Raw genomic sequence first — 13,496 nt, 5'->3', positions numbered from 1 at the left:
CATCCCATCATATCTCTTCCATTCCATCATCTCCCTACAGTCTCTCTCCCCATTCCATCATCTCCCTGCAGTCTCTCTCCCATCCCATCATATCTCTTCCATTCCATTCCATCATCTCCCTACAGTCTCTCTCCCCATTCCATCATCTCCCTACAGTCTCTCTCCCCATTCCATCATCTCCCTGCAGTCTCTCTCCCATCCCATTCCATCCTCTCCCTGCAATCTCTCTCCCATCCCATTCCATCCTCTCCCTGCAATCTCTCTCCCATCCCAGCATCTTTTTCTTTTTTTTTCTGGAGCTCAGTAGGCAACCTCTCCCCTTCACCCAGCCTAGCATCTCCCTGCATTTTCATTTACAGCCTCATCTTGGATCCTCCCCATTCACCTGGTTTGATTTATTTGATCCTGTACTGTGGAAGGGGAGGGGTTTGTGACACTATGGCTTGTAGAAAGGTCATAGTGCTGACGAAGAAGGGCAAGAGATTTGAAAGTAACACTGGGGTCTATCTGTGACCAAGCAGCGCTAAGGTTCTGAAAAAACCCCTTCACCTCCCATCGCACAGGTTTCCTGTTACCATGGAGGGGCAGAGTTTGCCAAAAGACCTGAGCTCTGCTGGCTCATAGATAGACCCCGGTGTTATTTTCAAATTTCTTGTGCTTCAGCAGCACTATGACCTTTGTACAAGCCATAGTTTCACAAACCCCTCCCTGACCTTGCTACACAAGCCATGGTTCTGACATGCTGCCAATTCTCCACCCACGCATGGTGATGCTGCTGAGCAGGAGAAAGGGGAAGCCGTAGGAGTGTTTCCTGCTGTCACTGTTGGGTGGATAGGCCCAAGGAGCCATTTACCACCACTACTGCTGCCAAATGGGGTGGAGAGAGAGGCCCAGGTAGCTCTTACCACTGCAGCTGCCACGAAAAATGAAGACTTAACACCCTGGTAGGAGCCAGCAAGCAGAGAAGCTCCAGCTGGTAAAAAAAAAACCAAACAAAAAAAACTGCTGTAGGGCCTCATGTTGGTTAAAGCAGCTCCACAGGCAAGAGGGCACTGTGATTAACACCAGTCATGTGACTGGCCTGATGGGCCCACCGAGGCATACCCAAAGCCTCGATAGGCCAATCCACTGCTGCTATAGGCCATCACAAAATACCCTTATAAGGACGTGCTATATGCGCTGGTCTCGGGAAATGCGATATGCAAGTGCTGGAGTGTAGAAGGCATCAAGGATAGTGAGGATCCCCTATACCCAGCTACTCAGATCGTCAAGCATATATGACGCAGGGGGGCTGAGTGAAGTTATCGAACTGCAAATGCATAATTATCTAAACCAAGCAGATCACAGAGGATTTATAATCCTGCATTTAACTTATCTAAGTAGCAGTATTACCCACCATACCCCTAGCCATGGCCCCTGATTCTTAAAGGGGGCCACACATTGATGACAAAGAACTAGAACCTTTTGCAGGATGGCCATCCTTCTGACCCATCGTACGAAATTCATTGAAGTAATATGCTGATGCTGAACCAATCACTGGAAACCAATGGTTGCCCTTTGTATGCTGAGTCCTGGATGAATGCCATTGCTTCTACATGAAAATGAGAAAACAAAAAAATAACAGAAGTTAAGCAACATGAGATCAACACTGAAGATATCTGATCACCATGAAGCGTATTTAAGAGGACGTTAAAGCTAAAAGGAGATAGTTCAGAGGTAAGTGGACTAAAATGATGATAATAAATAAATACATGCATACTGACAGCTTAGATGGGTAAAGATCTTGCTCTACATAAAGAATGTGCAATGCGCTCTCTCAAAGGCAATGTGAAAGGAGCACCACTACCAAGAAAATGCTGAGACAGAGAAAAATGGTATCTGGGTGCCATAAGAGATTGAGAGAACAAGGTAACTGGACAGCTCTAACGATATGGCCCAATTGCACTGTAAAAAATGGCCAAGCCACAGGAGCACCGATGTTGGGCTCACTGTAGGAACCTTTTCTTGCACATCCCTTACAGACTCAAGGTTATTCTAAGGGGGCCTGATTAGGAAGTATTGCCAAGCACGTTATGATATGTTTGTATATATTATATCATAAGGGCTCATTAATAAGGACATTGGCTAGCAGGAAAGGTTGCCGACAAACGGATGCTCATACTGCCCTCAGCATGGTAACCTGCAAGATTGTAGCACAAGCAAATTCCATACTCAAAGCATGTTCAAGCAGCCTTGTCTGAGTTATCAAGAAGGCTGCTCACCCTGACAATGTTGCTAGCAGTAATTTAGTTCTGGGTTTCACAGCTGTTCAGTTTTGAATGTAAAATATTACTATCCTTTAACATAAGGCTTGGAGAGTAACCTGCATGGGGCGGCAGTTACTACCATAAGAACTTGCTGCGCAGGCTAGATGGACCATACGATCCCTCTCTGCTGTCATTTCTATCCAACTCCACTATTCACGGTGTTTAGCACCTTAATGGCAAGCAAATAGGACCACCATACCATACCTGCTTAATGGGCTGACTGCTTCCTCACCACAGTGCTCCCTGCTGAATAGTATTTTTGCCCCCACTGCAGAAATGTGACTGAGGTCATGCTTTTTCCCCAACGAGCACATGCACCAAAACAAAAGTCATCCCAACCACGTGCTACTGAGGGGAAAATGTGATTAGGATGTCTCTCTCACACTCCCCCTTTCTGAGTACCTCTATTTACAAGCAATCCTCCTATCTGTTTGCTTAGAAAATTAACCAAAATTTTTGTCTGAATACTGCTTTATTCTACAGTTACACAGGCTAGGTGTAATAACTAAATTGGAAACAAACATACATAGAATATTACTGCTTATTTTACATCTGGCTGTCTGATCACAGAGTAAATGCTGGCATTTCCTGTCCCTGGCAGAGACTTGCATATAAAGGGTTTCTAACTTCCTGACCCATTGCACAGGGAATAAAATGTAAAATTTCTTACTATATGTGACCTGCAGAGGGACCCTCTTTCTGGATCTTCAGCAGGCTGGTCTCTCTATGGGCTGCATCTCTGGGTCAGGGCATCCAGAGCTGAGAAGGGCTTCATCTTGTTACTTTGTAGCAGCAAGGTGCATTTGGCTCCTCTGCTGCAGGATCTCTTGGAGGGAACCAGTCTTTCTCTGCGCAGAGGGGTGTATGGAGCTCGGCCAGGGAAGGCAACAGCACTCAGATGGGCTGTCTCGTTCTCTTTATGGTACCCTGCCTGCTTGGCACTCTGCTGCTTTTAAGGGCTCACCTATGCATAATTCAGCAGCTTTGTGTATAGTCAGGTGAATACATGATTAAGGCTTTAAATTAGCTGATTTCCCACCTCTTTGGCTAGTCTTTTGTCTCTTTCAGCAAGTGGTCAGCCTGATGACTATCAGTTGTTTACATCTGACAGTAAACTGATAAACCCTGTTCCCAGATAGGCACTAGGAAACATAAAAAGAGGCCCCTAGTGTTTACTCTTGTGCAGATTCACACGACCAAAATGATAAAGGGGATGTCCACTTTTACTGACATCACAGGGTCCATCTTAGCTGCATATCCTGTTAGCAAGAATTGGGATATTCCCTAGAGTAGTGCCCAAGCCTGGCTGCTGTGAGCATCCATCAGATCTTTCCATTTGCTTCAGGGTGTGGGATGGCAGCGGTGTTTGGTGGAGTGGGAGCAAAAAATTAAAACAAAACGCAGGAGAACCCAACTCCACGGGATGGCGGGTGGGTTTCCTAAGGACTAACATCCTGCTGTCCTAGGAGAACACCTGTTACAGGTAAGCAACTCTGCTTTCTCCTAGGACAAGCAGGATGGTAGTTCTCACATATGGGTGAATACCAAGCTACAGGCTGCTCCCGGATACAACAATGACCAACAGCCCCTAACTGGGTGCCAACAGGAGTTGGGTTTAAGGTTGGAAGAGATTGCAAAGGACAGATTGGCCAAAGCTACTATTGTACCAATCATCCTTGTTCAAGCAGTAGTGGGAAGCAAACGTGTGTAAGGAACTCCATGTCACAGCCCTGCAGATTTCAGTGATGGGAACTGCCCACAAGTGGGCTACTGCCACCACCAAGGTTTTAAAGAATGAGCCTTGACATGGCCTCCAAGCTGAAGGCCCACCTGTGCATAGTAGAAGGAGATACAATCCGCCAGCCAGTTGGACAGAGTTTGCTTGCCTACCACAACTCCCAGTCTATTCTTGTTGAAAGATATGAAGAGTTGTGTGGACTGCCTGTGGCCTGCTGTGCATTCTAGATAGAAAGCTAAGGCCCTCTTGCAATCCAAACTGTGCAGCGCCTGTTCGCCCTGGTTTGAATGAGGCCTCGGAAAGAAGGTGGGCAGAATGATTGATTGATTGATTGAAATGAAAATCAGTCACCACCCTACGCAGGAACTTAGGATGCACACACAGGACCATCCTATCATGAAAGAATTTCATGTAGGGCGGATACATAACCAAAGCCTGAAGCTCACTGACCCTGTGCGCCAAAGTGACCACCACAAGGAAGAGAACCTTCCAGGTGAAGAACTTCATATTGCAGGAGCAAAGAGGCTCGAATGGATCTTGCAAGAACCATGCCAACACCACGTTGAGGTCCCAGGACACAACTGGAAGCCGGAGGGGAGGCTTCAGCTGAAGCACACCCCACATAAATTGCCTTACTAAGGGCTGCATAGAGATGGACATACCAACAACACCCTGATGGTAAGCACTCATGGCAGGTGTACCCTGACCGAATTGGTTTTCAACCCAGCCCCCGAGAGGTGCCACAAATAGTTCAGCAGCTTCAGAGTGGGACAGGCGAATGGATCTAAGCCATGACCTTCGCACTAGATGCAGAATCTCTTCCACTTCAGTCTATAAGACTTCCTGGAGGAAGTCTTCCTAGAAGCAACCAGCACCTGAAACACATGATCAGAGAGGTCAAGGGACTGCAGGACTAGCCTTTCAACATCCAGACTATCATAGCTAATGACCTGTGGGGTTTGGATAGTGCAGCCTGCCCCGATCCTGTGTAGTCAGATCGAGGGAGGTACCTAGACTGATAGGATCTCTGATCGACAGGTACTGCAGTAGCAGGAATCAGACCTATCTTGGCCAATAAGGAGCCACCAGGATCATGTTCCCCTTGTCCTGCTGGAGCTTCAAGAGAGTCTTCATTACTAGTGGAAGCAGAGGATACGCATACAGAAGACCCTCGTCCCATAAGAACATAAGAAATTGCCATGCTGGGTCAGACCAAGGGTCCATCAAGCCCAGCATCCTGTTTCCAACAGAGGCCAAAACCAGGCCACAAGAACCTGGCAATTACCCAAACACTAAGAAGATCCCATGCTACTGATGCAATTAATAGCAGTGGCTATTCCCTAAGTAAAATTGATTAATAGCCATTAATGGACTTCTCCTCCAAGAACTTATCCAAACCTTTTTTGAACCCAGCTACACTAACTGCACTAACCACATCCTCTGGCAACAAATTCCAGAGCTTTATTGTGCGTTGAGTGAAAAAGAATTTTCTCCAATTAGTCTTAAATGTGCTACTTGCTAACTTCATGGAATGCCCCCTAATCCTTCTATTATTCGAAAGTGAAAATAACCGAGTCACATCTACTCGTTCAAGACCTCTCATGATCTTAAAGACCTCTTTCATATCCCCCCTCAGCCCTAATCTCTTCAGCCTTTCCTCATAGGGATCAAGGTTTTCGAGGCTGATAGTCCATCTGCCATGAACAGGAAACAGAAATGGCTTACTTTGCTGTTACAAGGGGAGTCAAAGACGTCCACATCTGGGGTACCCCACAGGTGGAAGATCCGGCCTGCTACTGTATGATACAGCACCCACTCATGTGGTAGGAACACTCAACTCAGGTAGTCCACAACCACATTCTCTGTCCCTGCTAGGTACACATAGGTGTACCCTGCTAGGTACACATAGGTGCATGCCTTGTGACAGAGCTCAGGCCTATATCTGCACTGCCTCTTGACAGAGGAAGAACAAAGTAGAAAGCCTGTGAGGGAGTCAGTTGGACCATTAGATCATTGAGGGGTTAAAGGGGCACTTTTGGGAAACACAGGCATTCCTTGGCCGCAGGTTCCAGAGGATATAGGGCTTCCAATGCCCGCCCCCCTTTGAAGCTGGCCTCTGGGGCATTCCATTCCAGGTCAATCAGTTCCTGGATAGCTTCCATCATTGGAAAGTAGCATGAGGCCTTATGAAGGGACACCAAGATGGGGTTCTTCTTTGGTTCTGCTATAGGGTCCGTGCCCAGAATACCCAGCGTCTTTAGGGTCTGGGAAACAAGGGCAATTAATTAGTCCTTGGGGAAAAAGTGAAGCATGGTTCGGTATGGTTCCATCCCTGGAGGGATTTCTCCTTCCTTCAGGGAGTCACTCTCATCATCTGAGGTGTCTGGATCTCTGTTAGGGAAGTTCTTGGTTAGGCGAGACATATCTTGAGGCATCCGAGCCAGATCGGGAAGATCTAGAGCTCCCAGTAGGGGTTGAGTCTGGTGCACAGCTGGGACTGGTTGTGCCTGACGAAGGTTTGCAGCCCTTTGAAAAATTCCACCCAGGAGAAGGTCCCTGGGTCCATGTTGATCCCAGGGAGAGGGGTGGACGTGCCGGAGATACATAGGTCTGGGGAGCACTTGTCAGTAGTTCCGGACTCCTTTCCTGACAGTAGGGGTCCAGGTTTTGGTTCCCCCTGGGCTTCTTCGCAGTGCTGGCATAGGCAGGACTCCAATTCAAGCTGTGTGGCTTATTTATTTATTTAAGAGGTTTTATATATCGCAGGCTGTGCAAAGGGAGTGTCTCTTGGCCTTCTTGAGTGGCAGTGCCATTGTTTTCCACGAGTTTGTGCGCATGGCTGCTCTCACAAACCAGTTTGTGCACGTGGTAATGTGCCCGGGTGCGCTCAGTTGTGCACACGAGATGCGCTCAGTTGCACACGCCATGTGCGAAAGTTGTGCGCATGTCTCAGTTTGTGCGCACAGCTATGTGTGGGACTATATTGGGTGCAGACAAGTTAGGCGCATCGGCCACCTGGCCTGCCCCACGCGTACCGCCGGTCAAGGAGGAAATATGGTGCCCCTCCGAGGGTCTCCACATGTGGACCCTTGCACTGGATCAGGGCCTAGCCCAAGCCAGGCTGCTCAACCTGATAGGTGTCCCTTTAAACCTCGCTCGAAGAGACGTTCGATACAGCTATCTGAGCTCTGGAGACCGGAGACCTCAATTAAAAGATTTTTTTTACCTTACCTGGTCTCTGCGCTTTCCGGTCATGTACCGGGTGGTCTCCAGCTGCAGGGGGAGAGGGGAATACCTTCACTGCCACACTCAATTGTGCACCTGCTGCCTTTCAGCCACCCTGGGAGCTAAGTCCATGCGGGGAACCAGCTACCGGACCAAGGCTCACCTCTGAGGGATCTTGGAAATCACCTCAGGAATTCTCAACTGGGGGAGGGACCCTTAGGTTTCATCGGAGAGCGGAGCTCGATCTTCTGAAAGATAATTTTTTTTTCTTTGTTGTAATTGTTTACACTATTCTAGTATGTGGTATAGTGTCCGTATCTGCTAGGAGACGGAGAGATACTGAGGAATTGAGGTCAGTGCAGGGGTATATTTACCCAGGATGACGTCAGATTTGAAATCTGACTCCGTCTCCAATCTGCTAGTAGAAAAGCACAATACCCATTGGTCCTGAGTCCATCTGGCTACACACTAGGAAACATACAATTAAACTCTGGAATTTGTTGCCAGGGGATGTAATTAGTGCAGTTAGTTTAGCTGGGTATAAAAAAGGTTTGGATAAGTTCTTGGAGGAGAAGTCCATTACTTGCCATTAATCAAGTTGACTTAGAAAATAGCCACTGCTATTACTGGCATCAGTAGCTTGGGATATACTTAGTTTTTGGGTACTTGCCAGGTACTTTTAGCCTGGATTGGCCACTTGTGGAAACAGGATGCTGGGCTTGATGGACCCTTGGTCTGACCCAGTATGGCAAATTATGTTTTTATGAAAAATGACTTTACATAATAAATTAGAGATATTGGGGAATGCGATTCGGAAAACCTTTTAAAAGACGCACTGGCAACTATTTAAAAGATCTCACTGAGGTACAACAGATTTCAGGTGAGGCACTTCCCATGTCTGAAATATACTGTCGCCCCTCCCCCCAGAAGACAGACATAAGAGGGGTTGGATCTTAAAGTCTCAATTGTCATTTGAAATCTTGAATGTGTCAAATTTTGGAGAAATCCAATGGAGAGTTAGCAAATTCCATTCGGATAGTTACCTTTTTGTTAGAACTGGCTAAAGACTGATTACTCAAACTGTACCTTCATCATCTGCATACATTGTTTTTGAATATGCAGGATTGTGTTTTTCCTGATGTGGCACAGGCCACACAAAAAAAAAAGATGACATTTCTTGGAATTAACACAGGAAAATTGGTTCTTACCTGCTAATTTTCGTTCCTGTAGTACCACGGGGATCAGCCCAGTCTGCTGGGGTTATGCCTCCCTTCCAGCAGATGGAGACAGAGAAAAACTTGAAGGACACCCCTGTAAGTAGAATGTGCCACCTGCAGCCCCTTCAGTATAAACAATATCAAAGCAGAATTAAAGTGGTAACAGGAATCCAGAAATTTAAATGGTTAAACCAAATTTAGGAGACTCAACTATGTACCAAATGTGAAATCTTCATCCTGCTATAGTATGACAGGAAAAAACCCGATAATCTGTTGAACGGAATCAAAAAATCTGGGTGGGCATCTGGGCTGATCCGTGGTACTACAGGAACGAAAATTAGCAGGTAAGAACCAATTTTCCTTTCCCTGTATGTACCCGGATCAGCCCAGACTGCTGGGATGTACCCAAGCCGCCTTACATGGGGTGGGTCCTAGAAAGCCCCGCTCGAAGCACACCGCTGACAAAATACTGAGTTGGGAGCCCAAACATCCAAAAGGTAATGCCGGGCAAAGGTATGCAAAGATTTCCAGGTTGCCGCCCTACAGATCTCCTGAGGGAAAATCAACTGACTTTCTGCCCAGGACGCCGCCTGAGAATGGAGCAAATGAGCCTTAAGACCCTCTGGAACTGCTCGCCTGTGACATATGTATGCTGAAGCAATAGCATTCTTCAACCACTGGGCAATAGTAGCCTTAGAAGCTTTATGCCCTTTCCTGGGACTGCTCCACAAGACAAAAAGGTGATCCGACAGGCAAAAATCATTAGTGACCTCCAAGTAATGCATCAGCACCCGCCTGACATCCAAACAATTCAATTCACGAGCATGTGGAGAATTCTGATCCAAATCTGGGAATGCAGGCAACTCAATGGACTGGTTCACGTGAAAAGCCGATACAACCTTAGGCAGAAGGACGGCACGGTTCTAAGAGAAACACCAAAATCGGAAAACCTAAGAAAAGGTTCGCTACAAGATAGGGCCTGAATTTCCGAAATTCTCGAGCCAAGCAGATAGCTACCAAAAACACCGTTTTGAGCGTAAGGTCCTTCAGAGTGACGCACCTGAGCAGTTCAAAAGGAGGCTCACAAAACATCCTAAGGACCAAATTCAAACTCCAGGATGGAGAAACAGCTCGACGTGGTGGATGCAAATGCTTAGCACCCTGAAGGAAACAAACCACATCTGGATGAGCCGCTATGGACGCACTGTCCACCTTTCCACGTAAACATCCTAATGCCGCCACTTGAACCCGGAGAGAACTGAAAGCTAGCCCTTTTGCCAAGCCCTCTTGCAAGAAGGCTAGAATGTGGACTATCGAGGCCCGCCTAGGGAAACATTCGACCTACTACACCAAGAGTCAAACAACTTCCAGACTCGGACATACATAAGAGAGGTGGACGTTTTGCGAGCCCGTAAAGAGTGGAAATCACTGAATCCGGATACCCCTTCTTTCTCAACTGCTGCCTCTCACAAGCCAAGCCATTAGACAAAAGCAATCTACCTGGTTGAAAAATACTGGACCCTGCAGCAGGAGATTCGGAAGATGACCCAGACGGAGCGGCCCATCCACTGCACGGTTGAGGAGATCCGCGAACCACGGCCTTCATGGCCATTCCAGAGCCACCAGCACCACTGTTCCCGGATGGGCTTCTATCCTTCTCAAGACCTTGCCTACCAGAGGCCAAGGAGGGAATGCATAGAGCAGAATGTCGCGAGGCCATGGGAGGACAAGAGCATCCACCCCTTCCGCTCCATGCTCTCTTCTCGAGTCGCTAGTAGATCCAAACGGGGAATCCCCCAGTGATGCGATATCAACACGAATGCCTAGTCAGACAACTCCCATTCTCCGGGATCCAATCTGACGGCTCAGAAAATCCACCTGTACGTTGTCTACCCCGGCAATGTGTGAAGCCGCTATCCTGAGCATATGAGTTTCTGCTCAGGCCATGAGCTCGTCCGCCTCCACCGCTATGGGGCGGCTTTGTGCCTCCCTGCCAGTTGATATATGCTACTATCATTGCGTTGTCAGAGAGCACTCTCACCGACCGACGATGAACCAGAGGCAAGAGCTTCTGCAGGGCCAAGCGGACTGCCCTGGTCTCGAGACGATTGATGGACCATTGCGCTTCCTGCTGCGTCCATTGGCCTTGGGCTGCCTGAGATTGGCAAACTGCCCCCCAGCCAGAAAGACTGTCATCCGTCATCACAATAGTCGACTGAGGGACCTCCAGATCCATCCCCTGGGACAAGTGTTTGTGCATCAGCCACCAAGCTGAAAAGGAACAGTGTGCAAATCCAAGGCTCTCGTGCTAAACTTTCAAAAGGGAAACTTTGATAAAATGAGAAAAATTGTTAGAAAAAAACTGAAAGGAGCAGCTACAAAAGTAAAAAATGTCAAAGAGGCGTGGTCATTGTTAAAAAATACCATTCTAGAAGCACAGTCCAGATGTATTCCACACATTAAGAAAGGTGGAAAGAAGGCAAAACGATTACCAGCATGGTTAAAAGGGGAGGTGAAAGAAGCTATTTTAGCCAAAAGATCTTCATTCAAAAATTGGAAGAAGGATCCAACAGAAGAAAATAGGATAAAGCATAAACATTGGCAAGTTAAATGTAAGACATTGATAAGACAGGCTAAGAGAGAATTTAAAAAGAAGTTGGCTGTAGAGGCAAAAACTCACAGTAAAAACTTTTTAAAATATATCCGAAGCAGAAAACCTGTGAGGGAGTCAGTTGGACCGTTAGATGATTGAAGAGTTAAAGGGGCACTTAGAGAAGATAAGGCCATCGCAGAAAGATTAAATGATTTCTTTGCTTCGTTGTTTACTGAAGAGGATGTTGGGGAGGTACCTGTAATGGAGAAGGTTTTCATGGGTAATGATTCAGATGGACTGAATCAAATCACGGTGAACCTAGAAGATGTGGTAGGCCTGATTGACAAACTGAAGAGTAGTAAATCACCTGGACCAGATGGTATACACCCCAGAGTTCTGAAGGAACTAAAAAATGAAATTTCAGACCTATTAGTAAAAATTTGTAACTTATCATTAAAATCATCCATTGTACCTGAAGACTGGAGGATAGCAAATGTAACCCCAATATTTAAAAAGGGCTCCAGGGGCGATCCGGGAAACTACAGACCGGTTAGCCTGACTTCAGTGCCAGGAAAAATAGTGGAAAGTGTTCTAAACATCAAAATCACAGAACATATAGAAAGACATGGTTTAATGGAACAAAGTCAGCATGGCTTTACCCAGGGCAAGTCTTGCCTCACAAATCTGCTTCACTTTTTTGAAGGAGTTAATAAACATGTGGATAAAGGTGAACCGGTAGATATAGTATACTTGGATTTTCAGAAGGCATTTGACAAAGTTCCTCATGAGAGGCTTCTAGGAAAAGTAAAAGTCATGGGATAGGTGGCGATGTCCTTTCGTGGATTGCAAACTGGCTAAAAGACAGAAAACAGAGTAGGATTAAATGGGCAATTTTCTCAGTGGAAGGGAGTGGACAGTGGAGTGCCTCAGGGATCTGTATTGGGACCCTTACTGTTCAATATATTTATAAATGATCTGGAAAGAAATACGACGAGTGAGATAATCAAATTTGCAGATGACACAAAATTGTTCAGAGTAGTTAAATCACAAGCAGATTGTGATAAATTGCAGGAAGACCTTGTGAGACTGGAAAATTGGGCATCCAAATGGCAGATGAAATTTAATGTGGATAAGTGCAAGGTGATGCATATAGAGAAAAATAACCCATGCTATAATTACACAATGTTGGGTTCCATATTAGGTACTACAACCCAAGAAAGAGATCTAGGTGTCAGAGTGGATAACACATTGAAATCGTCGGTGCAGTGTGCTGCGGCAGTCAAAAAAGCAAACAGAATGTTGGGAATTATTAGAAAAGGAATGGTGAATAAAACGGAAAATGTCATAATGCCTCTGTATCGCTCCATGGTGAGACCGCACCTTGAATACTGTGTACAATTCTGGTCGCCGCATCTCAAAAAAGATATAATTGCGATGGAGAAGGTACAGAGAAGGGCTACCAAAATGATAAGGGGAATGGAACAACTCCCCTATGAGGAAAGACTAAAGAGGTTAGGACTTTTCAGCTTGGAGAAGAGACGGCTGAGGGGGGATATGATAGAGGTGTTTAAAATCATGAGAGGTCTAGAACGGGTAGATGTGAATCTGTTATTTACTCTTTCGGATAGTAGAAAGACTAGGGGGCACTCCTTGAAGTTAGCATGGGGCACATTTAAAACTAATCGGAGAAAGTTCTTTTTTACTCAACGCACAATTAAACTCTGGAATTTGTTGCCAGAGAATGTGGTTTGTGCAGTTAGTATAGCTGTGTTTAAAAAAGGATTGGATAAGTTCTTGGAGGAGAAGTCCATTACCTGCTATTAAGTTCACTTAGAGAATAGCCACTGCCATTAGTAATGGTTACATGGAATAGACTTAGTTTTTTGGGTACTTGCCAGGTTCTTATGGCCTGGATTGGCCACTGTTGGAAACAGGATGCTGGGCTTGATGGACCCTTGGTCTGACCCAGTATGGCATTTTCTTATGTTCTTAAGCTAGGCTTGACCTGGCTGGTTCCTGGAGGGGTAAGGGAACTTGTAAAGCTTCCGACTTGGGGTCCCAATGTGAGAGCAAAGCCCTTTGCAACAGCCTCATATGAGCGAAAGCCCATGGGACCAACTCCAGAGTAGACGCCATAGAACCAAGAACCTGTAAATAGTCCCATGCCCTGGGAACTGGCAGGGACAAGAGACGCCGAACTTGCAACATGAGTTTGTCTATCCAATCCTGCATCAGGAAGACTTCCCCAATCCAAGTATCGAATCTCGCCCCCAAAAAATCCAGGACCTGGGCGGGGGACAACTGGCTCTTGTCCGCATTGATGATCCAACCCAGAGCGCGAAGTGTCTGCACCACCCTTGCGACCGCTGCCTCGCATAGTTCCTTTGACTTCGCTCGAATGAACCAGTTGTCCAAGT

The sequence above is a fragment of the Rhinatrema bivittatum genome, chromosome 3 (assembly GCF_901001135.1).
Source record: "Rhinatrema bivittatum chromosome 3, aRhiBiv1.1, whole genome shotgun sequence".
Lineage (NCBI taxonomy): Eukaryota > Metazoa > Chordata > Amphibia > Gymnophiona > Rhinatrematidae > Rhinatrema > Rhinatrema bivittatum.
The sequence above is the reverse complement of the archived record's forward strand: the minus strand, read 5'-3'. Positions refer to the sequence as shown.